The sequence below is a fragment of the Eleutherodactylus coqui genome, chromosome 13 (assembly GCF_035609145.1).
Source record: "Eleutherodactylus coqui strain aEleCoq1 chromosome 13, aEleCoq1.hap1, whole genome shotgun sequence".
NCBI lineage: Eukaryota > Metazoa > Chordata > Amphibia > Anura > Eleutherodactylidae > Eleutherodactylus > Eleutherodactylus coqui.
The window spans coordinates 97,609,347-97,636,807 of NC_089849.1; the positions used below are offsets into that span (position 1 = coordinate 97,609,347).

General features: G+C 41.2%; 1 long non-coding RNA gene across 1 annotated transcript in view; it reads left to right on the forward strand.

The window, feature by feature from the left end:
- The window catches only part of LOC136588242 (uncharacterized), a 122,916-nt gene extending 112,521 nt beyond the window's left edge, over positions 1 to 10,395 (forward strand). The window contains exon 3 of the long non-coding RNA XR_010787558.1: positions 9,944 to 10,395. This is a non-coding gene — a long non-coding RNA (uncharacterized lncRNA). The remainder of the gene's footprint in view (positions 1 to 9,943) is intronic.
- Positions 10,396 to 27,461: the final 17,066 nt, after the last annotated feature.

Here is a 27,461-nt window from a genome sequence, read left to right on the forward strand (position 1 = left end):
AAACCATAGTGCCCTTCCACCAGCACAGGAATAAATTAGCATACTTGCTGGCATAAGGGCTCCCCATCGCAGTGTTCCTGAGCTGGTGGAAGAATCTAATGTCAAATAGAAAAATATTATGGCCAAGAATAAATTCAAGGAACTGTATCACAAATATGTTATAGAGACCACACTGAGTTCCCCTCATCTGCAAGACGTGTTTCACAGCCATCACCCCCGGGCCATGTGGTAAACTGCTCTACAATGATTCAATATCAATTGAAGCCTGCAGGATATCATCATCTATGGAGATTTCATCAATTTTTAACAATAAACCCATTATGTATTAGGGTAATGCCGTCACAAAGTTTCGTAACACCTTGTCAACATACAGGCTGATATTCTAACATACCGAATTGATGCCTGAGACAATCGGCTTGCTCTTCAGTCTGTCAAGACCCTTGTGTACTTTAGGCAAAGAAAGTAGGGTTTCGAGGATTAGTGGGCATCAGAAAGTCAAATTCAGTCTAACCAATCAGTTGAGTCTCCAAGGCCTTCGCCAGAATATCGTTAAGTAATTCACAATGTTCCTCAGTCGGATTACGCCCCAGGATTTTATAGCAATCACGATTGCTCGATAGATCCTGATGCATCACCAGATATGGTCTTTGATCTAAGATCACAATGTTCCCTCCTTTATCAGAGAGTTATATAACAATAGATGTGTCTCATTCCAGTCTGACCAAAGCCTCATCCCCTGCCCTAGTCAGGATGATGTCCGGTATTTCTAATACGCGTGCACTGTTGGGGTATCTCATAGTATCATGTGACAGAACTGTATCTACCGCGTATGGACCGGAAGTGTTATGGGCAGGCTTGCTGATCTATAAGATGGTGGCGTGCTTATACCCTCATTCTCTCCAATACAAGGAGAAGGAAAGAAACAGTCATGTACCTCTAGTAGTGACCTACAATCCGCAATTAGAGATACTAAGGAAACAGCAAAGAAACTCCATCATACCTTACACAAGGATGACTGTCTGAAAACCATATTCCCAGACCCTCCCCTTCTATGTTACAGGCAACCTCCAAATTTAAGAAACTTTATAATCAGGAGTCCATTGCCCTCTGGCACACAAAAAGGAACTTATCCCTGTAAGGAGTTGTAAGACCTGCTGACATGTACGGACCGCAGACAGGATACGAATCCCCAACACACAGCAGGACTATAAGATCCCAGGGACATTCACATGTTCCACATCCATTGTTGTGTACCTGATCATGTGCGGTAAATGTCCTGTTGGGGGCTTTATGTTGGAGAAACAGGGTAAAAACTGAAAGCGAGGATAAGATCTCATCTCCACACAATTAAACAGAGGAAGACATAATTACCAGTGGCCAAGCACTTCTCTAACCATGGACATGACATAGGAGATATAAGAGTTATGCTTTTGAAGGGTGGTTTCAAGTCACAAACCATAGAAGAATTTGGGAATATAAATTGATAACAACTTTTGACACGTTCAATGGAGGACTAAATTATTCCCGAGGATTTATGGGTGAATGGGAGGTTTGAAACATCTATAGCACAGACAAGACTGCTGGCCTGGTGACTCCCCCAACAGTAATTCAGGGACCATAAACTTTCACTCCCTTATCAGTGTCTGGTTAAAAATGTTTATGTCTCTGTTGCAGTATTCCTTTTAAGTGCAAATCAATCCCATCCATGTCTATGCCTTGTCATAAGTATGTATAAATATTCATGCCTCTTCGGATCTATTCCATTCTAGCCTGAAGAAGAACGCAAGAGGTTCGCAAGCTCACTATAACATCATGTATTTTTGTTGGCTTTTAAAAGGTATCATATCTACAAGATTGCTTGGTTTCTCTTGCTGAGAACAATCACTTTATACCCTCATTGAAACACCTTAAATGATTCTTGTAAGGCTCCTTTTACAGGAAGCGGTAAATCGCTTGCATGAGCGATCAATGACAGAGTTCGCTCATGCAGTCTGTTTATACATACAGATAAATCATTTGCAATTTTGTTCAGAATTGCGTTTGCGAATTGTTCAGTCATTCATATCGTTGTACCAGTGAATGTGAACAACTAAACAATCTCTGTTCACATGTAATGATGTGCGAATTAGCGAACGATTATTTGTATGTCTGAATAAAGTGAACGAGAACCAAACTAATTCTCATTGGTCGGCCTGCTTACACTGAATGATATCGTTCACATTCGCACAGTCCAACGATTTTTTTGCACAATACGTAATATACCCCTGGTTGGATGATCTGAACAGTGGGTGGGACTACATTGGCGCTGCTAAGTAGTTCTCATTTTATAATGGGCGGACACTTAGCAGCACCACTCAATGGATTGAGCAGCTGCTTCCAGTGTTGACAACGAGGGAACAACGGGGGAGGCAAGTATAACTCTTACATCCCCAGACTCATCTACTTTCAGTCCATGAGCTTAGCTTATAGGACTAAAAGTAGGTGACAGGGACTACATATGCAGTGATTTGGCCTATTAGTGTTGTATTTCCCGCTACTTACATGTATTTGCACTGCTTTGTCTAAATACCTCCGGCAATGACTTATCTCCTGAGAAAAAAGTGATTGGGCAATTGAAAACCAACTGTCCGATTCTTATCTCCCCCAACATCTACCGTTGGGGAAGAGTTGAGAGGCCCCCATAAACATTATATAACTGGCCATACCCACTGATATCAACAGGCATGCCCAATATGCCCGTACATATAATGTCTAAGGCCATCTTAAGTGATGATGGAAAAACAATTCAGTGCAAGAAGATCAGCATGTCAAGATTATTGAGTCACTCTTGTATTCCAGGACGTTCAGCCTTCTGCATCTTCTGCTCTGACACAGAGATTTAATGTAGAATAAGAAATGATAACATCGGGATAAACGAACAAAGAAGAAACTATTTCATGTCAGGTAGAAGGAAATTTGCCAAAATAAACATTGTCATCCTGTTCCTTCACCGCTCCAGGTTTGATATGATAAAATCAGCCAAATCATTTACCTTCTCGTTCCCGTAACCCTCTCTGCTTTGTATCCGAGCAGACATCACTTAAGAATCCCATAAAGATTTAGGTGTCTGCGAGACGGGATAAGTAAGGACCATGGAAATTTCTGGCAGAATTCGGGTTGTTTTAGCCACTAAGTGCTCGTCTGGAATTGGAGGTTGAAGACTTGAGGAGATCACTCCATCATTACAAGAACCTAACAAATTAAGTGTTCCTTAATGTCTTCATGTCAGGACAGAGGTAATTCATGTTTTTTGGGGGCTGTTTCTTAAGACTTGTTCTTAAGAGATCTGCAAAAATCTCTTGGAAGTTGTAAATCCTAGCTGCACCAGAACATGGCACCATTGGGTACTAGGTGGTCCTCAAGGATGGAAAAGCGATGGAGATCTTGGTGGCATAAATCTAAGCTTCTCTTCATGCCAAAAATGTCATCTATAAATGTAGTTATGTTCCACTAGAATCTCCAGGTTAACCCATGGCTAGATACAGCCAAAGTCCCATGACAGATTATAAGATGTCATGTGTGATGTCATCGGGTTATTTGGAAAACAAAGGCTTTCCCTATGAACTTGGCTTAGGTTACTGGTCTTTCTTCTATTATTTGATAAATTGTACTTGACCCCACTTAACCTTTTTCGTACTGTTGATCCTCACTTCAGTAAGCCCTACACTCCAGATAAAAGGTGTGACCTGTAGCTTGTGGGCTCCAATGCAAAATCTATAGGAGAGCAGCTGACCTACTATGTGCCATATGTATTACTTGTGTCCTCTTATGTTGCAGAGTTAGCAGTGGTACCTGGCTACTGGTGCCTGAAGAGTCCCAAGGGCATGACTGTATCCCTAAGCCCACGCACCCCGATTTCAACTGAATAGACCCATAGGTCCATGTGTACCACTCGAGAGCACTTTCCACTGCTGCCATAACCCACCATACTCTGCTCCAGCTGATAGCACATGCAAAGTACATTAGTGCCACTCCAAGGTGCCAGCCACCGCTGCTTCCCCTCTGCTTCAGCTGTTTCCATGCTCCTGCTGATAACACCCAACAATACTTGAGTGCCACTCTAGACCAGTAGCTACTACTGTCCCATACTCCATTGTTTTCGCCTTGGCATATTGTCCACACTCTTCTCTTGTGTCTATTCCTGGAGTAGACTTTGTGTGAAGGTCGTCATGACGCCACGTCCAGATCTTCACACCACTTCACAAGGTGACAGCATGAACCTTCATTGGCCAATCTCACCAATATGCGGACCCAGCAACCTTGATGAAAGAGAAGTCACCATGTTTGGAGGTGTTGCTTGGCCCAGACAAGTCGTTTTATTTTGCAATCTTAGCAGTAGCTTTCTTGCTGATACTCTACTTTACCGAATGAATATTTCACCACCTCTTCCCCTGCAGCATCACGCAGATACTGCAGTATGTCCTTTGGCCTATCCATGTTGTGCTAGATAATGTGCAATGGTAAGTATTTGTTTGGTCTAGCGGTGACTTTGCTGGTGAATAGAAGAACAGCCAACTTGGCTTTTTAATGCTAAAATCGTAATACCCAAGACTCAGCCTTGACTACAAATGGCACAGAGGCGAGCGGTATTTCTCTCCACTGGTATAATTTCAGAAAGTATGAAGATCGGTAACAGTAAAGTCTGGGGTGCTTTGCTTGTTAGCCTGATACACATTCATTAGTTTCTCTTTTGGGATTGTTTGTTAAAAAAGCAATGACTACCAGATAATTAACCTTTTAAAATTTTACTAACATAACAAAAAAAATTGAAAACTACAAAACTTAAAAAAAAAATGTAAAGAAGAAACAGGACAAAGGAACAAAAAAAAGTACATCTTTGTGTAAGTAGGTGGCGATGTGAGGTCAGGGAGTGGCTGGGGAACTGACATCTGTGTTGAGAGGTGCGGCTATAGTAGGGGGTGGTCTGCGCATATCCATACTGGTGAGTAAAAATGCAGCGTAGGTGGACAAGTGGCAGAGTATATACACTTTGCAAAGGCTGTCTAGAGGCCTGATGCAAGCTGTTTTGCTGCAAACGGTTAATGGCCATAAAGTATTTTGTAAGAGGTTCACAAGCCTTGAAAATGCTATTTGTAATGGCATATGACACTGCCGTAGAACTTCTCTAAGGCTGTCCGCCAGAGTGACAGCATGATTATAAGCCCAGTCACGTAGCCTCTGTGTCTGTAAGAAATCCAGAACACGTTGGTCCACTTCTTGTCCAGCACGCCTGGAACTTTTGCACTCTTGAAGCTGCTGTCACTGTGCATTGCCTCCTTGCTGCCTTTTCTGGTCAAGATGATGGCTCTTCTTCGGACTCAGCATCCTGGGATGGCCCAGCTTGGCTGCTAGTGATGGTGGTAGTGGAGGCAGTCTCGTCAGGGACACTGTTTTCAGACTCACTGGAGGGTCTGGTGTCCGACCTCATCTGCTGGTCCTCCTCAAAAGTTGGCCAAAGTTCTAAATAGAAAAAAAATGAATTACTTATAGCAATAGCAAAAACAAGGTAGAGAAAGAGTTTGGTTTTTATGAACCTCCTTGCGGTTAAAGCATAAGCAGTAAGCAGTAAGAAGATGAGGCTATGTTTCATTAGTATTTGAAGATACTTGTTAAAATGGGACCATAAGTGGTCGCATAAGTTTTCGGCATTATTTTTTTCTAAATTGATCGTAGGGTCACATAAAGAAAAATGTAAATTACTGGAATAGTCCTTTAAATATACTCACATACAGTTGCAACTTGCACTAACTAATCTGCCTTGCATTTGTAGTAAGGCAGTATAGAGTGCACATTAAATACAATAATGGTACAACTTGTGTTTGGGCCACAGGGCTCTATACATGTAAACACTATCACTGTAAGATTTTATGCACCGCTATGCCAAAAATTTTACAAATAAGGGAGATGGAAGAATACCTTTGTAGCGCCACCTATTGGAAGGCAGCATTCCTGCAGGTCAATGTTAGACTCCTTATACAAGCCTTGTAACAATGATTGTGAATTGAAAGCCAAGCCAGAATCCATCTCCCTTATTTGCATATTACCCAGAGGAGCATGAATGGCCTTATAAGTCTCCTCACTCACTCACCTTCTAGTTGCTCTCCCTAAGGTGATAAGATAGTGTTCCTGAAAAATGCTACAGTACCGCTTGTACACTTTACAACAAAGAGTCCTGAAAGCGAAGGAAAAATTCTGACAACAGAGTGCGTCAAACTACAATAGTTGTACGGCTAGAATTTAGATCAGAGTGCATAAAAAAAACAACACAGGCATAAAGCTGGCAAAAATAGGCATAAAAACACATTAGCACTAGAAGTACTTGAGGCCAACACAACAGTGATAAGACAACGGTAATACAAATTACTCACGCATTTTTCTCAGTGCGCTGTGCCTCGCAAATCCCATTCTTCCTCACCGAATAAATATTATGCCACCTCCGCCCACGCAGACTGCGAACGTGGTACTCCTCACAGCGAATGCCCCACAATGCTGGCCTGCCCGGCACTGGTGAAAAAAGTCACTATTTATCAAATAAACATGGCATTGTGCTGGAAAATATATTTTCTCTGTGACTGGCTTCTGGCCCATTTCCCTTCTGCACTGGTCTGAATTTCCTATTTTTTTTTCCCTCTTGGTTGCCATAGTAACCTGCATTAAAAAATGCAATGCACTCACATGAAATTCGTATGTACATGCAACTGCGGTGTGTTTTTTTGGCACCCATAGAGAATAATGGGAGATTCTTGCACTGGACATTGGGCATGCTGCAATTTTTTCGTTGTGCACTATCACTGCGAGAGACAATTCGCTCATGTAAATTAACATCCTGAAAAAGAAGGATTATTACAATGTGCAATCACACACAACTTGGGCGTTTTTCTCAACCATTTAAATGCAGCCCAACCAGTCCTCCCAGATCTCCCCAGACCCGTGAGCTGTGGACGGTTACACCAGGTTTCCATTGAGTTGGGCGTTCATATTGTATGTCCTGAATATAAGAGACAACTTCATACTGATCATTTCTGGAAGGTTAGGCTTGATCTGATCAAAGATCCACCTGCCCAACCATGATGTCCAAAATTAGGTCAGTTTTATTTATACAGTCAGAGAAGAGGGCTGGATGATAGAGGAGCTATGCACATCACTAGACATTGGCCCTAGTGAAAGGGATGGAGCAAAAGGTGTAACTTGAGCCTTTAGAGACCGAGTGCCCAAACCGCAACCCAAAACCGACTTATTTATCGCAAAGTGCCAACACGTCAGGGGGCGGAGCTTATTACGATGTATGATTTTACCCTCTTTGTTCTAAAAAGGACAGGGCCGCTTCAAAATAGACAGCGTACAGATTTTGACTGCTTTTTGGATGCGGAAATGCTGCAGAATGTCCTCAGCGGAAATTTCTGTGGAAAATTCTGCAGCATTTCTGCATCCAAAAAGCAGTCAAAATCTGCACGCTATTTTGAAACAGCCCTGCCCATTTCCACCACATGTAAACATACCCCAGCGGTAATTGTGACGCCCCCCCGATAATAGTGCCCCCCCCGATAATAGTGACCCCTACAGCGGTCCCAGCAGTAATAGTGACACCCTAACCCCATTTAATAGTGACTCCCCACAGCGGCCCCCAGTGCAGTAGTGATCCCCCCACAGCGGCCCCCAGTGCAGTAGTGAGCCCCCCACAGCGGACGCCAGTGCAGTGGTGAACCCCCACAGTGGCCGCGCCCCCCCCCCGAGACTCACATACTTACCCCCTCCGCCTCATCCTGGAAGCTCAGCTTCTCTTCTGCTCGGCGATGATCCCTAACTTTTTCTTCCCCACTTCTGCGCTAATCAACAATTCCAATTGCTGGAACTGTGAATCAGCCCAAACAAGCAATCAGGTTGCTGGAATTGCTGATTAGGGCAGAAGTGGGAAAGAAAAAGTTAATATGCATCCCGGAACACACTGTGACATGTGTGTGCTGCCGGACACCTCCTCTCCTGCTCTCGTGGAACCTAAGAGGAGACGTCGGGGAAAGGGGAGAAGGATCCCGGCTAAAATAAAGAACGACATTATGACATGTGACTCACACGTGACGTCATCTCTAATTAATGATGGAGTTTTCTTCTCAATCCAGTCCACATCGACATGACACCTTCTTTTGGACACAACTTGTCTCTTCAAAGGCTTCCTCACAGATGTTTCATTGTGCCACACATGATTTGCCCTAAATACTGTATAACAGTGTGGTTCACAGTGCCCTCTGAGTAATGAACAAGCAGCCACATTGTCCACTGCAATAATGATCCCCACTGTCCCCATGTAGTTAATAAGGAGCCTTACTATCCCTCTGTATTCATATATAGCCATAATGCCCCCTGTAGTGATACTGTCCCTCTATAGTAATACATAGCCATACTGCCCCCCTGGAGTAATATTTAGACATACTGCCCCCTGTAGGAATATAGAGCCTACAACCTCCCTGTAGCTATAATACCCCAAGAGAAAAAAAAAAAACTTACTCACCTCCTTTATGACCTTGCATTGCTTTCTGGCATCTTCTGGCTGACATCCTGTGCAACCCTATGACATCATCACGCCGCCTTCACCCCATAGTGTGGTTTCCAGCACCATTCACCAGCAGCACCCAGTGTGATGAAAGAATCACATTGGGTGCTGGAGGAAGGAGCAATCGGTACACACAGGAGACCACCTAGAATGGCGGGACACTGGGTCAAAACCAGGACTGTGCTGCCGAATCTGGGACACTTGGGAGGCCTGTTTTGCATTTCAAAACAGAAACTAATATTGAGTGTAGCCCTACAATATTAATAGTTTCAATTCAGGTGTTGACAGTCTACTACGAACAGTTTTCTGTTACCAAACCCAGTGGGCTTGACGGGGATTAAAATGTAAAAAAAAAATCAACTTTTCAGAAGACGTAAACAATCATCCAGTACGTCATTGTTTTTGCAAAGGCCTCGATAAATTCACTGATAATAACAGTCTGCAAATATTTAAGAACTTGGCTTCTATTTGAGAAAACATTCTGTGGAACTTCACAAACCCAGAAATTCCAAAGCGGAGAAACACTTTAAATGTAATGTATTTGAGAAATGTGTTCTTTTCTTAGAAAGTTGTCTTAATGTATACATATAGTGATAAAGCCCTATCATAAGAATGGTGGTCTGACAGGAATCCTATATTTAGTAAGCCCACTCATTTATCCTAAGATCTGCTTAGATGAGTTTCTGGCTGGCGAGACTCTAGTAGTTCATGACACCAGGCATCTTTGATCATAGAAAAAAAATAGGAAAAACTCTTTTTCTTGCCATCAGAGGTGAACCTGCTGGATCTCCGTGCTAGTGAAGAAACCAAGGTGATCAGTTTTGATACTTCTATACTAGAGGTCTAACAATTGCTTCTACGGTAGTCCCTCCAGTAGGAAAACATGGCCACTAGTCTTCATCGGTGATAATGGGAACATTAAGTAAGTAGCTAGGAAGCTAGTAGAAGCAGGGATCTACCTAAGGACCCATTAAGACTTTTTCATGTCTTACCATATACATTTACGTGTGTTCTCCCAAACTGTGTCCTATACTGAAATTTATGAAAAAATAACAAGTTTCCATGCTTAGCTTCCAAGATGCGAGTGGGCATTCTTACCTGAGGTGGATGTATCTACCTCATAACAAGACTTTGTCAGCAGAGAAAACACACAAGTGAGACTATATGAGTTACATACCCAAGATTGAGAGGTGTAGAGCAGGAAAAGGGTGGGTGGAGGGAGTCTTGGACCTAGTGACTAGAAATCTTAGCTCCATCAACGCAAAATAGTGATTATGGTTGCAAATCTTCATCTTCATTGATATGTCTAGTAAACAATGATACTGTACAATAAGTTTTTATCCACTGCTTCTTTAGATGATACAGGAGAACTGAAAAAAGTATTAACGTTGAAATGTAGCATTGAAGAAGGATTTTTAAAAAGTCATCGAAGGCAAAGTGGTGGATCCTTGACGAAGCCAAACCTTCCACTTCATAAATGGCCAGACTAAAGCATTTTCCTATGATAGACTCGATATACTGGAGAAGACAATTAACTTCAAAGGGTGGTGAGAAAAGGGAAAGAGGATGACCAACAACAAAATGGACAACCATGTGAAATATGAACATTATATAAAGAAGACCCAAATATGAGACAAGACATTTTGGAGAAAAACTGGTCATAAAGTCAGCAGAGGTCAAATTCTCTGATTGATTGATTAATATTCATTAAACATGACATATATTCATGCACAGATACTACTTGTGAAATAATTGTCTCTCTTCTCTGACATATTGGATCACCCACAAAAATGACCTAATATGTATAGCTTGACTGCTCCACCTTTGGAATAAACCTTTGTCTTTTAAAGGGGGTTTCTACTTTGTTAGGAGGGTATTCTGAAAATAAGCTGAGGTAACATGAGGTAACATTAATCCATGGGGGTACTCATCCCACTTCTGGGACCCAACTTGAACGTGTATCCTAGTACAGGAGAGGTTGGTGGAATTATGGAGACAACTGGGACAATTATTCCCTTAGGCTGCTAAAACATTGACAAATTTAAAGTCGTGCCCGATATTCTCAGGTGCAACTCGCATTGAATTGCACTGGGATATCCTGTCCGTGTGCTGTCCGATGTAAATGACCCTGCACATGTACATTTTTATCTGAGAATTGGCCAAAAATAGGACATGCAATTCTTTTTTTACTCGGATTTTCCATTCGAGTGAAAAAAAAGCCCGCGTTCACACACCCATTCATTACGGATGCTATTTCAGTCCAATTATTGGACCAATTTTTCGGTTCAAAAATCAGACAAAAATATAGTCTGTGTGCATGTACTTCAAAAATAGTCACCTCACCACCTATTCTTGGCTGAAGAGGATCACTGACAGAAGCTCATTCTTGGAGTTTACTTACTGGGCATTTTTCTTTTGTGGAGGGAAATGTTATTTAAAGAGCCCCAACAGAAGAGTTCCTGAAAGTAAATAGATACATTGTAAAAAAGTCTTAGTTCCTGCTGCTGACAGGGAAGTTATAACCAATCGATCAGAGATGATATGGAGCCACGAGACCCTTCAAGCAAACTTGATCCTTGTGTACTTGTCGCCAGCATGGTACGCTACCCATTCAGAGCAATGATCTGGCCAAGAAAAACATTCCTCAGTGATGTCAACTGCTTAAATTCCATTTCCAAACTTTTTCACATGAGACTCGGCTGTGGGGACAAAGCTATGATGGAGCGGGGTGTTTTTAACTTTTTCTAAAGGGTTTATAGCTAAATAGTTAATCTGAAATCCAGTTAACCCATTCATATATGCATTTACATATTGCATCATCATCTAAAAAAATTCTGCAGTGGTACTATAAAGGGATTGATGTAGTTGCTTCCATGTACCGCAGCCTCTTACCAAAAGTGAGAACTAAACTTTGTTACCATTTGTTATGTTGTTGACTGCCAAGGTTCTAGTGACCATAACCAGGACTGTCAAGTTTGCACCACCACATTGTAACTGTATTGTAGTGTTTACCATGTTATGTGCTAAACACTTCTATTAGCAGGCACTGTGGGGCCTATTGTGTTATAATGTATGAATGGTGGAGTCCAAGACTACAATTGGGGCTGATTCATGCACCTCTTGCTCTGCTGTTGTGATGCACTGGCAGTAAATGCAGATTGTCTGTAAGACTGACTGTAGGATAAACGTCTTATGCACTATGCCGTGAGATTGAAGTTGGATTCAGGCAGCACAAAACTAAAACAAGGGGACCAAGTAGTTGGGAATAAGCTGTTGCCCTGTGTTATGTTCAGTTCAAATGAGCACCCTGTGAAATAATACCATATTATAACTAGAGATGAGCAAGCACGCTCGGATACAGCAGTTACTCGAGCGAGCATTGCTCTTCTCAAGTAACTGCTTACTGGTCCGAGCAGGCTCGAGGAGGGGGTGGGGGTGGCGGGAGTGAGCGGTAAGGGGTAGCGGGGGGGGGGGGGGGGAGAGAAAGATCGGACCGGTCAGCAGTTACTCGAGGAGAGCAATGCTCACTCAACTGCTGTATCCGAGTGTGCTCGCTCACTTCTAATTATAACCTTTAAAGGAGATGTCCCGAGGCAGCAAGTGGGGTTATACACTTCTGTATGGCCATAATAATGCACTTTGTAATGTACATTGTGCATTAATTATGAGCCATACAGAAGTTATAAAAAGTTTTATACTTACCTGCTCCGTTGCTAGCGTCCTGGTCTCCATGGTGCCGACTAATTTTTGGCCTCCGATGGCCAAATTAGCCGCGCTTGCGCAGTCCGGGTCTTCTGCTGTTCTCTATGGGGCTCCGTGTAGCTCCGTGTAGCTCCGCCCCGTCACGTGCCGATTCCAGCCAATCAGGAGGCTGGAATCGGCAGTGGACCGCACAGAAGAGCTGCGGTCCACGGAGGAAGAGGCCATCTTCAGCGGTGAGTAGAGAAGTCACCGGAGCGCCGGGATTCAGGTAAGCGCTGTGCGGGTGGTTTTTTTAACCCCTGCATCGGGGTTGTCTCGCGCCGAACGGGGGGGGGGTTTAAAAAAAAAAAAACCCGTTTCGGCGCGGGACATCTCCTTTAAGTAAAATGCCCTGCAAAGAGACTACAACTATTAAGATCTGTTACTCAGTGATAGACTTTTTCTTCTTGTTTTCAACTATCAAGATAAGTGCCCCTTATTCAAATGCTGTAGCTGCCAAGCTCCATGTCTTGTATAAATACTAACCCACAAGCTCGTACCCATGGTGACTGTAACTGCTAAGCATTGTCGGTCCTGTGAAGAAAAGTGTTCTCTATTCCTGGTGGCTGCCTCAGTTATTGTGCCATCCTCAAGTAGTGCCCCACAAGTAGGTCAAGGGCCACATAAAAAAAATGTTTCTCTTTCAGAACTGTAATAAAATCAATATAAAACTAAAATAATGCAGCCTCTATATACAAGTATATAGCTACAATACTGGCCTCTAAAACCACTACTATGATATTGCTCTTTAGTGCTAGAATATAACTACTATAATACTGCCTCCTATCTACAAGAATATAACTACTACAATACTGCCCTCCAAGTACAAGAATATAACTACTATAATACTGCTCCTATGTACAAGAATATAACTACTATAATACTGCCCCACTATGTACAATTATATAACTACTATAATACTGCCTCCTATCTACAAGAATATAACTACTACAATACTGCTCCTATGTACAAGAATATAACTACTATAATACTGCCCCCTAAGTACAATAATATAACTACTACAATACTGCCCCCCATGTACAAGAATATAACTACTATAAAACTGCCCCTATGTACAAGAATATAACTACTATAATACTGCCCCCCATGTACAAGAATATAACTACTATAATACTGCCCCACTATGTACAATAATATAACTACTATAATACTGCCTCCTATCTACAAGAATATAACTACTACAATACTGCTCCTATGTACAAGAATATAACTACTATAATACTGCCCCCAAAGTACAATAATATAACTACTACAATACTGCCCCCCATGTACAAGAATATAACTACTATAAAACTGCCCCTATGCACAAGAATATAACTACTATAATACTGCCCCCCATGTACAAGAATATAACTACTATAATACTGCCCCCTATGTACAAGAATATAACTACTGTAACACTGCTCCCCTATGTGCAAGAATATAACTACTATAATACTGTCCCTATGTACAAGAATATAACTACTATAATACTGCCCCTATGTACAAGAATATAACTACTGTAACACTGCTCCCCTATGTACAAGAATATAACTACTATAATACTGCCCTTATGTACAAGAATATAACTACTATAATACTGCCCCTATGTACAAGAATATAACTACTATAATACTGCCCCTCTATGTTCAAGAATATACCTACTATAATACTGCCCCTATGTACAAGAATATAACTACTATAATACTGCCCCCTATGTACAAGAATATAACTACTATAATACTGCCCCTATGTACAAGAATATAACTACTATAATACTGACCCTATTTACAAGAATATAACTACTATAATACTGCCCTCTATGTACAAGAATAAAACTACTATAATACTGCTCCTATGTACGAGAATATAACTACTATAATACTGCCCCCTATGTGCAAGAATATAATTACTATAATACTGCCCCATATGTACAAGAATATAACTACTATAATACTGCCCCTATGTACAAGAATATAACTACTATAATACTGTTCCCTATGTACAAGAATATAACTACTATAATACTGCCCCATATGTACAAGAATATAACTACTATAATACTGCCTCCTATGTACAAGAATATAACTACTATAATACTGCCCCCTATGTACAGGAATATAACTACTATAATACTGCCCCCTATGTACAAGAATATAACTACTATAACACTGCTCCCCTATGTACAAGAATATAACTACTATAATACTACCCCTCTATGTTCAAGAATATACCTACAATAATACTGCCCCCAATGTACAAGAATATAACTACTATAATACTGCCCCCTATGTACAAGAATATAACTACTATAACACTGCTCCCCTATGTACAAGAATATAACTACTATAATACTGCCCCTATGTACAAGAATATAACTACTATAATACTGACCTTATTTACAAGAATATAACTACTATAATACTGCCCTCTATGTACAAGAATAAAACTACTATAATACTGCTCCTATGTACAAGAATATACTACTATAATACTGCCCCCTATGTGCAAGAATATAATTACTATAATACTGTTCCCTATGTACAAGAATATAACTACTATAATACTGCCCCATATGTACAAGAATATAACTACTATAATACTGCCCTCTATGTACAAGAATAAAACTACTATAATACTGCTCCTATGTACAAGAATATACTACTATAATACTGCCCCCTATGTGCAAGAATATAATTACTATAATACTGTTCCCTTTGTACAAGAATATAACTACTATAATACTGCCCCATATGTACAAGAATATAACTACTATAATACTGCCCCCTATGTACAAGAATATAACTACTACAATACTGCCTCCTATGTACAAGAATATAACTACTATAATACTGCCCCTATGTACAAGAATATAACTACTATAATACTGCTACTATGTACAAGAATATAACTACTAAAATACTGCCTACTATGTACAAGAATATAACTACTATAATACTGCCCCCTATGTAGAAGAATATAACTACTATAATACTGCCCCTATGTACAAGAATATAACTACTATAATACTGCTCTCTATGTACAAGAATATAACTACTAAAATACTGCCTACTATGTACAAGAATATAACTACTATAATACTGCCCCCTATGTAGAAGAATATAACTACTATAATACTGCTACTATGTACAAGAATATAACTACTATAATACTGCCCCATATGTGCAAGAATATAATTACTATAATACTGCTCCCTATGTACAAGAATATAACTACTATAATACTGCCCCATATATACAAGAGTATAACTACTATAATACTGCCTCCTATATACAAGAATATAACTACTATAACACTGCCCCCTATGTACAAGAATATAACTACTATAATATTGCCTCTTATGTACAAGAATATAACTACTATAATACTGCCTCCTATCTACAAGAATATAACTACTATAATACTGCCTCCTAGGTACAAGAATATAACTACTATAATACTGCCTCCTATGTACAAGAATATAACTACTGTAATACTGCCCCCTATGTACAAGTATATAACTACTATAATACTGCCCCCTATGTACAAGAATATAACTACTATAATACTGCTCCTATGTACAAGAATACAACTACTATAGCACTTCCGCATATGTATGAATATATGGAACTTTGATGTCACCCATATACTTACTTGGTCTTTGTATTCATTGGCTGGGATATTATTTTTTACTCCTCACATCTGTATAAACATGGTTATTAGTTATTAGTGATGGTCCTTTGATCTCCTGTGTCAGGAAATATCTTCTGTCACATCATGGTTATGGTGCCTTTCATATTTATCAGACTCATTTCCCATGCTAATAAATCATGGCTGATGACAACCTGTGTGCAGCGCAGCCAGTGATCCCATGACATAAGTCCATTGTGTCATTAAAGCTGGGGTTCTTTCATGGTCTTTGCTCCAGAAGACACTGGAAGCACAGAGTAGGAGGTGTCTGGTTATTCCATTTGTGGCATTATTTTGACTGCACTGTAGGTTTTACGGGAAAGCCTAAAAGTTTACTATGACTTTACACAAGAATGGAGTTTCATAATGCTAATCCTGTAATAGAAAGGATGTTGTGAGGACATTATGAACAGGTATTGTGGTGTGACTCATACCTCTTAATTGTAACATGCCAGCCACAACTCAACTGGGCACTAATTGATGGCCTTCAGGAAGGGCCACACTTACAATGTAGAAGCCCATGGAGTGTAGGGGGATATTTATCTTTATGCTTAACTTGATGGTCAGCAATGAGACAAGATGTTCAGGCTGTTGCCACCACTCTAGATTCAAACCACAGGGTGCCATAAATACTATCTCTGACATCTGAATGACATGAACCTAATCAATACTTTCGAGTTGGCACATATCATTGTACTTAAGGTAGTTGCTTCTTCCACCACCATCTTGTCCCAGCTCTGGTGGAAGGAGATGTTCTTTACAAGGACTCTTATATAAATGAATAGGCTTGGCTGTGTACTACAACACAATTAATGATCCTGTTTTGATCAACAAGTATTACAAGTCCTATATAGGACCAGAAATGCGGCAACATAATACCAAATAATTAACCAGTAGTGATGCTGAAATAGACCCTGGGGCTTGGAACAAGAAGCTGTAAGAATGATGTTCTTAAAATACTATGCATGGCCACACTGCCCTTCCCAGCTAACATTGTTATGTCTATGAAAACTAGGTTTCCCTCATTCATTGGGCGATGCCCCACTCTACGCAAGCCTGATAGCAACCCCAAAGACCGCTTCCAAAGAGGATTTCATTGCTTATGGCCAAGAAAATCCAAGGCAACCATTGGATGATGGTTTTACCAGGTACAGATGTTGTGGTGGACAGGCGATGTCACCAGGAAAGTCAAATATATGTTGATATCCTTTACTCCCATGGACTCTGAACTTCTCAGATCCACCAATTTTGCCCACGATTTTATCAGTTTTGGTGAAAATGTGTCCATCAGACATCACCTTGAGTGTCAACAACATGATACCCTTAATAAATAGCCAAAAAGGGATCGTAAGTTTACTAACGATCTTCTACGGAACTCTCCTTCAACATAGTTGTGACAAACGGAGAGCTATGACCTTCTACATCACCACCTAGGTCTCAACATTCCATCGTTTCGTCATAACATAACCTGTATTGAATGACACCCCTATAAAAATCATTGTGATTTATTCCCCACCCAATAAATGGACTAGTCCATTTCGGAGGACATCCAAAACCCCTTGTAAAAAATTCTATGAACGAATCCAGAATCTGACAGGGAGACACGGCGAGCAGCTCCTGAGAAAGTGCAGGCTGGATATTTATGGTTTGTATATCAAATCCATGACATTTAGCTGCTGCCAGCCCCACGGGCGACGGAATTAGGTAAACGTTACGAGATGATATTTTATTCCGCTGATAAAGATGGAACTTGTAATTACGCATTTAAAGATCACCCTTGAAATAACATTTAAATTCACAGCTCCGTGTACCAAAGGTTTCTTATAATATCATTGGTTACAGTGATAGGCATCTCTGGATGATTGGCTTGGTTGGGCATGACATCACCTGTATAAATGCCAGATGATGTCATACATAGGTTGCATTGGCTTGGATATATGAGGAGATAGGAATCAGCTGGGTGACTATTATTCACAGTATACGAGCTATCGGTTCTCTCCTTTTAAAGAGTGTTAAGCAAAGTTGAAGTTTTGGTAACATATAATCACTTTAACCCCTCAAGGAAATGACCTATTTTGGCTATGAGGATGCAACAATTTTTGGGGGGATTTTCATTCGCACTTTTCAAAAGCCATAACTTTTTTATTTTTCAGTTGAAAAAGCCATATGAGGGCTTGTTTTTTGCGTAGGTGAACCGTAGTTTTTAGTGATACATGTGTTGTAAAACATTATTTTTTTTGTTGGGCAGGAAGAAAAAATATCAATTTTGCCATATTTTTACAGCGTTATTCATACAGCATAAATACATATTAGATTTTTTTCTGTGGGTTGATTTTGATAACGATGATTATATATATCTTTTTAAGTTTTCCCATTTTTTAACAATAAAACACCTTTTTTTTTTTTTTTGCATCGCTGCATTCAGTCCCACAACTTTTTAATTTTTCCATCATTGGAGCTCTGTGGAGGCTTGTTTTTCATGTTTTGAGCTGTAATTTGTATTGGAACCATTTTAGGGTACATATGGCTGTTTTGAGCACTTTTATTGTGTTTTTTGGGGTGTAAAATGAGCAAATTAAGCATTTTGGCTAAATGGTTTTACATTTTTTGTCACAGGATGAATAGTATGTTCAGTTTATTGTACAGTTCGTTAGGGATACAATGCTACTAGATATGTGTTTTTTAAATTTTATTCAAAGAGGGAAAAGTGCAGGAAAAGGGTTTTTATTTTTTACAGTGTACTAGTATTATTATTTTTGTTTTGTGTTTTTTTTGGTTATGCCTCTGTTTTTCTTTTTTTTGTTTTTGCCCCTGTAGGGGACTTGACCCAGAAAAGCTATGATAACAAATTGCATTACTTCTGTATTACAATGCATTATGGCTCACAATAGTGATCACAGGCCATGGCCGGCCCGGATGCCATTTTCTGGTGTCTGATTGCCATTGCAGCCCATTGGCCTTCCGCAATTACATAGCAAAGGATTGATGAACCTTTTACCTTCCGCAATCTACATTGAGCGTGCCATGTATGGAGTTTACAGCGGGGATCGGTGTTGCAGCAGGAGGCTGGCTGTCAGTCATAGCTGGCTCCCACTGCAGGATGGTGGGTTGCTCAACTTATGAGGCTGTACCGTCCACAACTTTACATTCTGTTGCATTAAGTACCAACTAGCCAGGACGTAAACCTCCATCTTGTGGGGTTTATGAAGGAACACTGGTGTTACAGCTCAGCACCACTGAAGTGAATGAGGCTAAGTTGCAATACTAGACACAACCTGTGGACAGATGTGATGTTTTTGAAAGAAAGCAGCCATGTTTTTCTACCCCCCCCCCCATCCCTGTGACTCCGAGCTCCGATCCAAGCGAATTATCAACTTATGATTGCAGATAGTTGAGCGAGCGCTTGAACTCTCATATCTACAACACTTCCATTGAAATGAATAGAGTCGGGGCCGAGCATTCACGCTGTCACTCCATTCAATTGCCATAGGACCCTCATTCTGGTGATCAGTGGGGGGACAGAGCAATTGGATCCCCACCGATCAGATAGTTATCCCTAGACCTTTAATGACACAGGGGTCAGGACATGCATATGGCAGCACACATGTAGCTTGTGGGTGCTACACAGGCAGAAAGGTTTCTTTAAAAAGGCACGGCGTTGCATTAATAGTGAATTACTCCTGGTGTTTATACATTACTCTTCCATTGGGTCAGCATTTTGCTTATTGAACACCCACAAAAAAACGTACATCACCCTCCACTAAAATGGAATCACCATCCCCACCGCTGCGCTAATAAACGTCCTCACACATTTTAAACAATCAATTGTTTTTTTTCCAGACCCGCTCCATTAACAGGCGAGGGGATTAGCTCCCCACATCTGCAACAAGAAGTGTAAAAGCTAATTTGGCAAGTGTCACCAAACATCTGCTGCTCGGGGGTTTAAACACCTTGAAATGTGTAATGATCTGCAATTCTTTACCCATGTCATCAATGGACATCACTCACAACTGCCATCAGTTGCCCGCTAGTCTTGCTACTGTGGTGGCAATGTGACAAGACAGCTCAGCTGCTTTTACTGGAAGAGACTGAGGAAGTCAAACAAACTTAGAATCATCCAGGTAGCAATGCAACCAAAGGCGTAACTAGAAGCTCTTGGGCCCCGATGCAAAATATGTGCTGTTTATAATACTGGTGTCTTATGTGATGGAGTGTCCTTGAGGCTCCAGGGCCCATGTAACAGTCTGGTTCTTGGTTAGAGCCTCTTGTTGGGGCCAGTATGGGCCAATAGCGTAATCAGGGTAGCCAGTGGTCAGTACACAGGTAGTATTGGTTGCAGTACAATAGGAGCAGACAGGTAGCGTAGTCAGGGTGAAGGCAGTGGTCAGTACACAGGTAGTATTGGTTGCAGTACAATAGGAGCAGACAGGTAGCGTAGTCCGGGTGAAGCCAGTGATCAGTACACAGGTAGTTTTGGTTGCAGTACAATAGGAGCAGACAGGTAGCATAGTCAGGGTGAAGCCAGTGGTTGGTACATGAGAATTATTTATTGCAGGACAATAGGAGTAGACAGGTAGCATAGTCAGGGTGAAGCCAGTGGTTGGTACACAGGTAGTATTGGTTGGAGTACAATAGGAACACACAGGTAGCATAGTCAGGGTAAAGACAGTGGTTGGTACACAAGTCTAGTGGACAGGTAGTGGAGCTCGACTATAGGCTTGGATCCCAATAATCTTGCAAGGAGAGAGAGACAGGGCCAGATTTATATAATGTAGCTAATCAAGAGACAGGGTAGGACCACTCAGGGAAACAGAGAAGCAGAATCAGATCATGCAGGGGAGCTATCCAAAGGGCTGGATAGCTTGGCCATTGGAGGCAGTGCCTAGAGTACAGCAGTTCCTGGGTTGGAGTCCCAACAATAGTCCCCTGGTTCCAGGATGGCCTACGGACCTCCCAGGGACTAGTTTTCTTGATTATCTTTTATGAAATAACTTATCGAGCCTAGGGGTATGCCTAGTGTAGGCAGTCTCTGGTTATTGCCCTTCCTCAGCATCCTCCCTTATAAGGCAGCAACTCATTCTGCTCAGCAATATCTCTCCTGTGATGAAGTAGGAAATTGAGAAAGTAATCGTTTTGGTACCCATCTCAGGATTTTGTTAAAAATTCTTTTGAGTCAAGTGTTCCCAGGAAATTTGGAGAGGGGGGGGGGGGGGGGGTAAAATGGTACAGTCCGTATTAGACCCCCTCCTCTGGTTCAGCCAGGATCCTAGATAAGGTATCAGCTTTGCCATTTCTTGAACCAGGGCGATAAGACATGGTAAAATTAAATCTGGAGAAAAATAAGGCCCAATATGCTTGTCTTGCTAACAGTCTCTTAGCTGCACGAATAAACTCTAGATTTTTGTGGTCAGTAAAGACAATTACAGGATATTTGGCATTTTTCAAAAGATGTCTCCAAATTTAATGGAACTTTAAGTTCTTTATAGCTTCTTTTAGCAGGTGACATAATATGACAAAGAAATGCACATGGGTGCAGTTGCATCTTGTCTCCAATTTGTTGAGACAAGACAGCTCCCACCGGACTTCCCATCCACTTCCATGACAGAGGGCAGTTCCGGATTTGGATGAATCAGCATTGGTGGAGAAGTGAACAGAGATTTTTGCTTTTTAAAGGTGCCCTGAAGGGGCTCTGAAGACCATAAATGTGTTTGGGATTTCTTTGTGAGTGAAGTAATTGGTAAGATGACTTTTGAGAAGTCTTTTATGAATCTCCAGTAGAAGTTCGCAAATCCTATAAAGCGTTGAATGTCTTTTAGATTTCTTGGAGTGGGTCAATCAACTACAGCTTTAATTTTCCTAGGGTCCATACTCGGACCATCCAGGAAGATGATATGTCCAAGGAATTGAAACCTGGTTTGTTCAAACTCACATTTTTCCAGTTTGATAGAAAGATGATTCCTTTGAAGACATTTCCAGACTAGATAGACATGCCTGCAATGTTCCTCCAAGCTGTCAGAAAATATAAGAATGTCATCGAAGTAAGCAACAACAAATCGATCCAAAAAAATCTCAAAACACATCATTATTAAAATGCAGAATGGTGGCAGGAGCATTGCAAAGGCCAACAGACATAACCAGGTATTCAAAATGTCCATATCTAGTTCTAAAAGCGTTTTTCCATTCATACCCTGAGCAGAGCCTTATGAGGCTATAGGGCCCTCTTAGATCGAGTTTGGTAAAGATCTTGGCAGAACAGAGTCTTTCCAGCAATTCTGGGATTAAGAGGACAGGGTAACAATTTTTGACACTAACTGTATGTAGTTCCCTATAATTAATGCATGGCTGCAAGGTTGAGTCTTTCTTTTCTACAAAGGATGAAGAAGGTCAAATGAAACCTTTCTTTAAATTTTTTTCCAGGTATTCTCTGAGTACCTTTAATTCTGGTTCAGAAGAAAGGAATGGTTGCTCCAGGTAGTTGGCCGGAGTTTTTTTTTTGCTGCAGACGTCATTGAATTGCTGGTTTGGGTATGTTTGAGAGTGGGTTGTGACATCCGACATTTTTTCTTTACAGTACTCAGATGGAAAAGTAATGTTCTTTAAACCCCAGTTGATGAGTTATCGATGCATGGCCTGTGACACCGAACCCGGCAGTTTGGGAACATCAGATATGCCTATGGTCTTAGCACTGGTGAAGGCAATAGTTTTCTGGAACTTGTTAAGGCAATTATTAGCATAATGTACTGAGCCTTCACAATAGAGAAAGGGGTTTGCGGGCTACATCAATCTGCATTGGCTCGGGTACAGTTTTAGTCCTTTGCTGGATGTTAAACGCTGGTTGACTGAAAGAATAGGCAGCATGGTTCCCAAAAACCGGTAGCTTCTCCTTCTTCCGTTCTGTGAGTCTCTGAACAATTCGAATGCATAACCGAATAAAGTCCCCCAAATTTTCAGGGGTCTCAACTCTGGCAAGCTCATCTTTGACTGGCTCTGAAAATCCTCATAGACTGACTCTTTTGGGCAGCTAGGTTCCATGTGGTCTCAGTCACCCAGCAAAAAAATTCTGGTGTATATTCGGCAACAGGGCGTCACTCATGTCGCAGGTTATGTGACCTACCCTCTGCCATGGCACAGCAATTTGGGTCATCAACGACTTAATCCATAGCGGTAGTGAAGGCATTGATATTGTCAACGAGGTTACTGTTGGTTTCCACATAGGGTGAGGCCCTTGCAAGCACCTCTTCTGTGAGGAGGTTGATGATAAGTAATACCTTCTTCCTGTCACCGGTAAATGGAGTAGGTTGCATCTGGAAGTAGATACAGAACTGGTTAAGGAACCCTCGGTATTGGCGACAATCTCCACTCCAATACAGTCACTTAGAAAAGCTGGTTCCCAGAATAATGTATAATGTCCCTTTAAATTACACAGGTCATAACCCATGTTCGAACATTAGAAACTTACACAATGTTAGTGTTTGCAATATGAGCCCTATCTCCTATAGCAGAGCTGCTAACACACTGTATTTAACCCTTTCCTCTGTGCACATGTATTGTCAAGATGAGGCTAGCCTCATTACAATATGTTGTGTGGGAGTAGTCCCTTCGAACGACCCCAAGTAGTCCAGGGTCGGAAATGCTCCTCCACCACAATTTTTGTAAATCCATGTCGCTACACAGGTGTCCCGCTGGTCTGGAGACATAACGCTGGTGCTCTCTCTCTTGGCTCCAGACACTAGGCAGTCTTTGGTCCCTGCCCTTCCTCAGCATCTTCCCTTCAAAGGCAGCAACTCATTTTTCTCAGCAATGTCTCTTCTGTGGGGAAGCAGGAAATTGTCCTTTGATGATCTAACATCATCTCCCTACAAAAGTTCCCACGGAGCATGCTCAGTTCAGTTTACGGCAGCCATCTTGGTGCTCCATTGTGAAGCCCACTACACCTTTTAGGGGTGCCCCTTACACCATTACAAGTTGTTTACCACAGGTCAATGTGAAAGATAATTTATTAAAGAGACATTTCCAATAACATATGACATAATGAACGTTACTGGTTCTTAACACGCCATTCCCATACATGCATTCCCTCCCATGTACATACTGGAACCACAGTAGTATTTCATGTGGGGGTTCTCTGTGTCCTAATTTTGCAATAAAAGTCCAGCAACTTTCCCATAGACTTTGTGTATGAAGGGAGCCTGTCACCTCCCTGCAGCACCATAAACTAATGTAGGGTGCTGCTAGGGATGGTGATAGGGAGCCAGGTGATGTATTTTTATACTCACTCCACGGTTCCTGCGCTGTCACACACTTAAATCCGCTGCCATATGAAAATCTGACTCTATTCATATTGCCATGCATGCGCTCTCCCATGTAAGTCTATAGGAGAAGCATACGCACAGAAATTTGAAAAGAACCAGATTTTCATGCAGTATGCAGACTACAGCGGGTGAGAGACGTTTATTCTAGGACAGGCGAATACAATATATTGCTACCTGTTAAGGGACACTTTTGCTACAGAGAGGCTGACTGCAGGATAGGGAATATTGCTCCCTGTTACCACCCATACTATGAAAGGCCACCATATTTCTGAAGCGCTCTTTTTCCTACCACTCTATTTTAAGGCTGGTATCAGACAAGCGGATGGTATCCATATTATGTACTTATTTATTATTTTCTTTTGGGCAAATACTGTTCAATACTGATTTCCCCAATACAAAAGAATACAAATATGGAGGCAAAAAATTGATGACACAAATATAACATCTTTTGAAACATGTCCCTAAAATGGATCAGGGCTATGTTGATGCCTCTGAGAGATGGTCTACTACATCATTAATTGAGAATGAGCAGCAGTCACCGTGATTGGAGGTTCCATCATGATGACCTGCTCAGAATACATGACCTTAGCTGATCTCTATCTGATGACATTTTATAATGAGCCCCTCATGTAACTAAGACCTAGACCTCATAGATCCAAGGTTCTCTCACTCAATAATCTAATGTCCACCAATTGTTGTCTAAAGCAATGAGGAGAAGGATCTTCTACTAGGACTTGCATGGGTTCTTCATTGAATAGCCTCAAGACCACCCATTATGGTCCCATACAGGAACTTACAACCAAACAGATACGTCCTTCCTTGACCTTATTCCTGACTCAAGATATTCTGAGATAACTGGCATGAAATGACCAGCTTTGAAAAAAACATGATGTTAGGCTACATGCACATGAGCGCGAAACTCGGACGAGTTTTATGCGTTGCAAGACAAACAAAACTCACGCAAATATGAACTCCATTCTTTTGAGTGGAGTCACACGTATGACCAATGTTTTCCCTCACAACTATGCTGTGACGTAAAAAATCACTGCATGTCATATTTTGCTCGGAACGCATCGCCCACTGTTTTCAACCTTAACCCCTTAACGCTACAGGGCGTACAGTTATGTCCTGCACGTTTGGGGTATGTATGGAGTAAGATCACGGGGCGATCTTGCTCCATACATTGCAGCTGCCGGCTGTTTTTTACAGCCATCAGCCGCCCGCAACAGCTCCGATAAGTCACACCGCTCATCAGAGCTGTTAACCCTTTAAATGCCGCTGTTAATTCTGACACCTTCATTTAAATCCCCCGACCGATGTTCGGGGGTTTGGTATGGCCCTTCACTATGAGATTGCAGGTTGCCGTGTGGGTTTCATGGCAGCTGGGGGCCTTCTGAAAGGCCCCAGGGCTGTCATAGCCGAATGCCTATCAAGCTGTGCCAAGGGCATGGCTTGATAGCATGCCTGTCAGATCGCTGTATGATGTAATGCTATGGAATTACATCATATTGCAGGGGCAATCAAAGCATCGCATGTTCTTGTTCCCTCTGGGGACTTAAAAACAAAGTAAAAATAAGTTTTAAAAAGTTTTAATAATTATTTAAAAAAATTTAAAGTAATAAAAGTAAAAAAAAAACCTTTTGCCATTTTTTAATAAAATAATCTAAATAATAAAACAAAAATACATATTTGATATCGCTGCGTCCGTAAAAGTCCGATCTATGAAAGTAACACATAATTTACCGCGCACAGTGAACGTCGTCATAAAAAAAAGGAAAGAACGCCGGAATTGTGCTTTTTTTTGTCACCCCGTCTCCAAGAAAAAAATGAATAAAAAAGCGATCAAAATGCCTCGCATTTGGGGGTAAAACGCACGTTGACAAGTGCGATATTGGGCCAAGTTTTTTCATCCCTATTTTGCGCTTACCCCTGTGAATGTAGCCTGACTTTGTCAGCTGCTGTTTATGCTGAATGTCTGTGTTTTTGAAAAAATTATTGCGCAATATTCATTGTTCCTTTTCTGCTGTCCATATCGATATAAAATCCTGGCAGTCCCACATTTTCACCATCTGAATTGGTAAAATGAGACAAATAAGTGAATTTTTGGAGATAAGAAATATTTACTTTTTTTTAAGAGTGTAATAAAAAATGTTCCCACTTTGTCTAAAGCTCGTGTTTTGGGATATCGATTGGAAGAAGTTTGGAGAGCATAACCTTTTATCATGACAGAACTAGAATTAAAGAGGGTAAACAAAAAAGGCCCTAAAACTTCTTGGATGTTTTCTAAACCACAAATCTGTCTCAGATCTCATGTCTAACAAATATTCTCGATGTGACTGGTCAGATTACAAGGAGTTAATCTGGAGACGTTTATAGCCATGGTCCAACGAAGTTAATAGCGACCATCATGGCATCTGTAGTCTAACTGTTATAGGGCCCAATACCCGGGATATTACAGTACAAAAATAGGAAAAACAGAAGTTAAATAAGCTAAATTAAAAACAGTAAGCTCCACGTATTTTTATAGATGTAACACAAAGAAATGTTCTACACAAAATCATGTCAGGAACACACAGTCCTTAATTTGATCCAAAAACACAAGAATACAAGCAAAAGTTCAATAGAGAACAGTTCAGGTCTTAGTCTTTGATCAGGATCCAGGAAGAGCCCAATGAATCTACCCAGATCCTGAATACAGCATGGAGGGGCTGGATGAAGGTTACCGTGAAGAAGAGTCTCACCGAGTCACTCATCTCAACTAGCTGGCCTTGTCAGTCAAAAATATTGCTCATCTCTTGCAGGACAACCGGAGGGATAGGTGGATTTCCTTACACTTTTGCATCACTGAGTAGTATTCATTATTCCTTTGGCACAGACCCCATGACTTATCACTTCCGGGCAATATTAGGGTCACAGATTCTTATTTTTCAGTTTCCAGCGCTGTTGGCCTCCACTATTCAATAATGGTGCCCAAAATTTAAACTGTTGATGCTTAAAGCTAGGACTACAAGGCAACCTCGGCCGTGACAGGGATTGCATGACCAAAGATTTCTGTGCAGCCATGCAAACTCTCACTGCCATTGAAGTCAATGGGATCACAGAGCATCACAGTGATTTTTGGTCACATGACC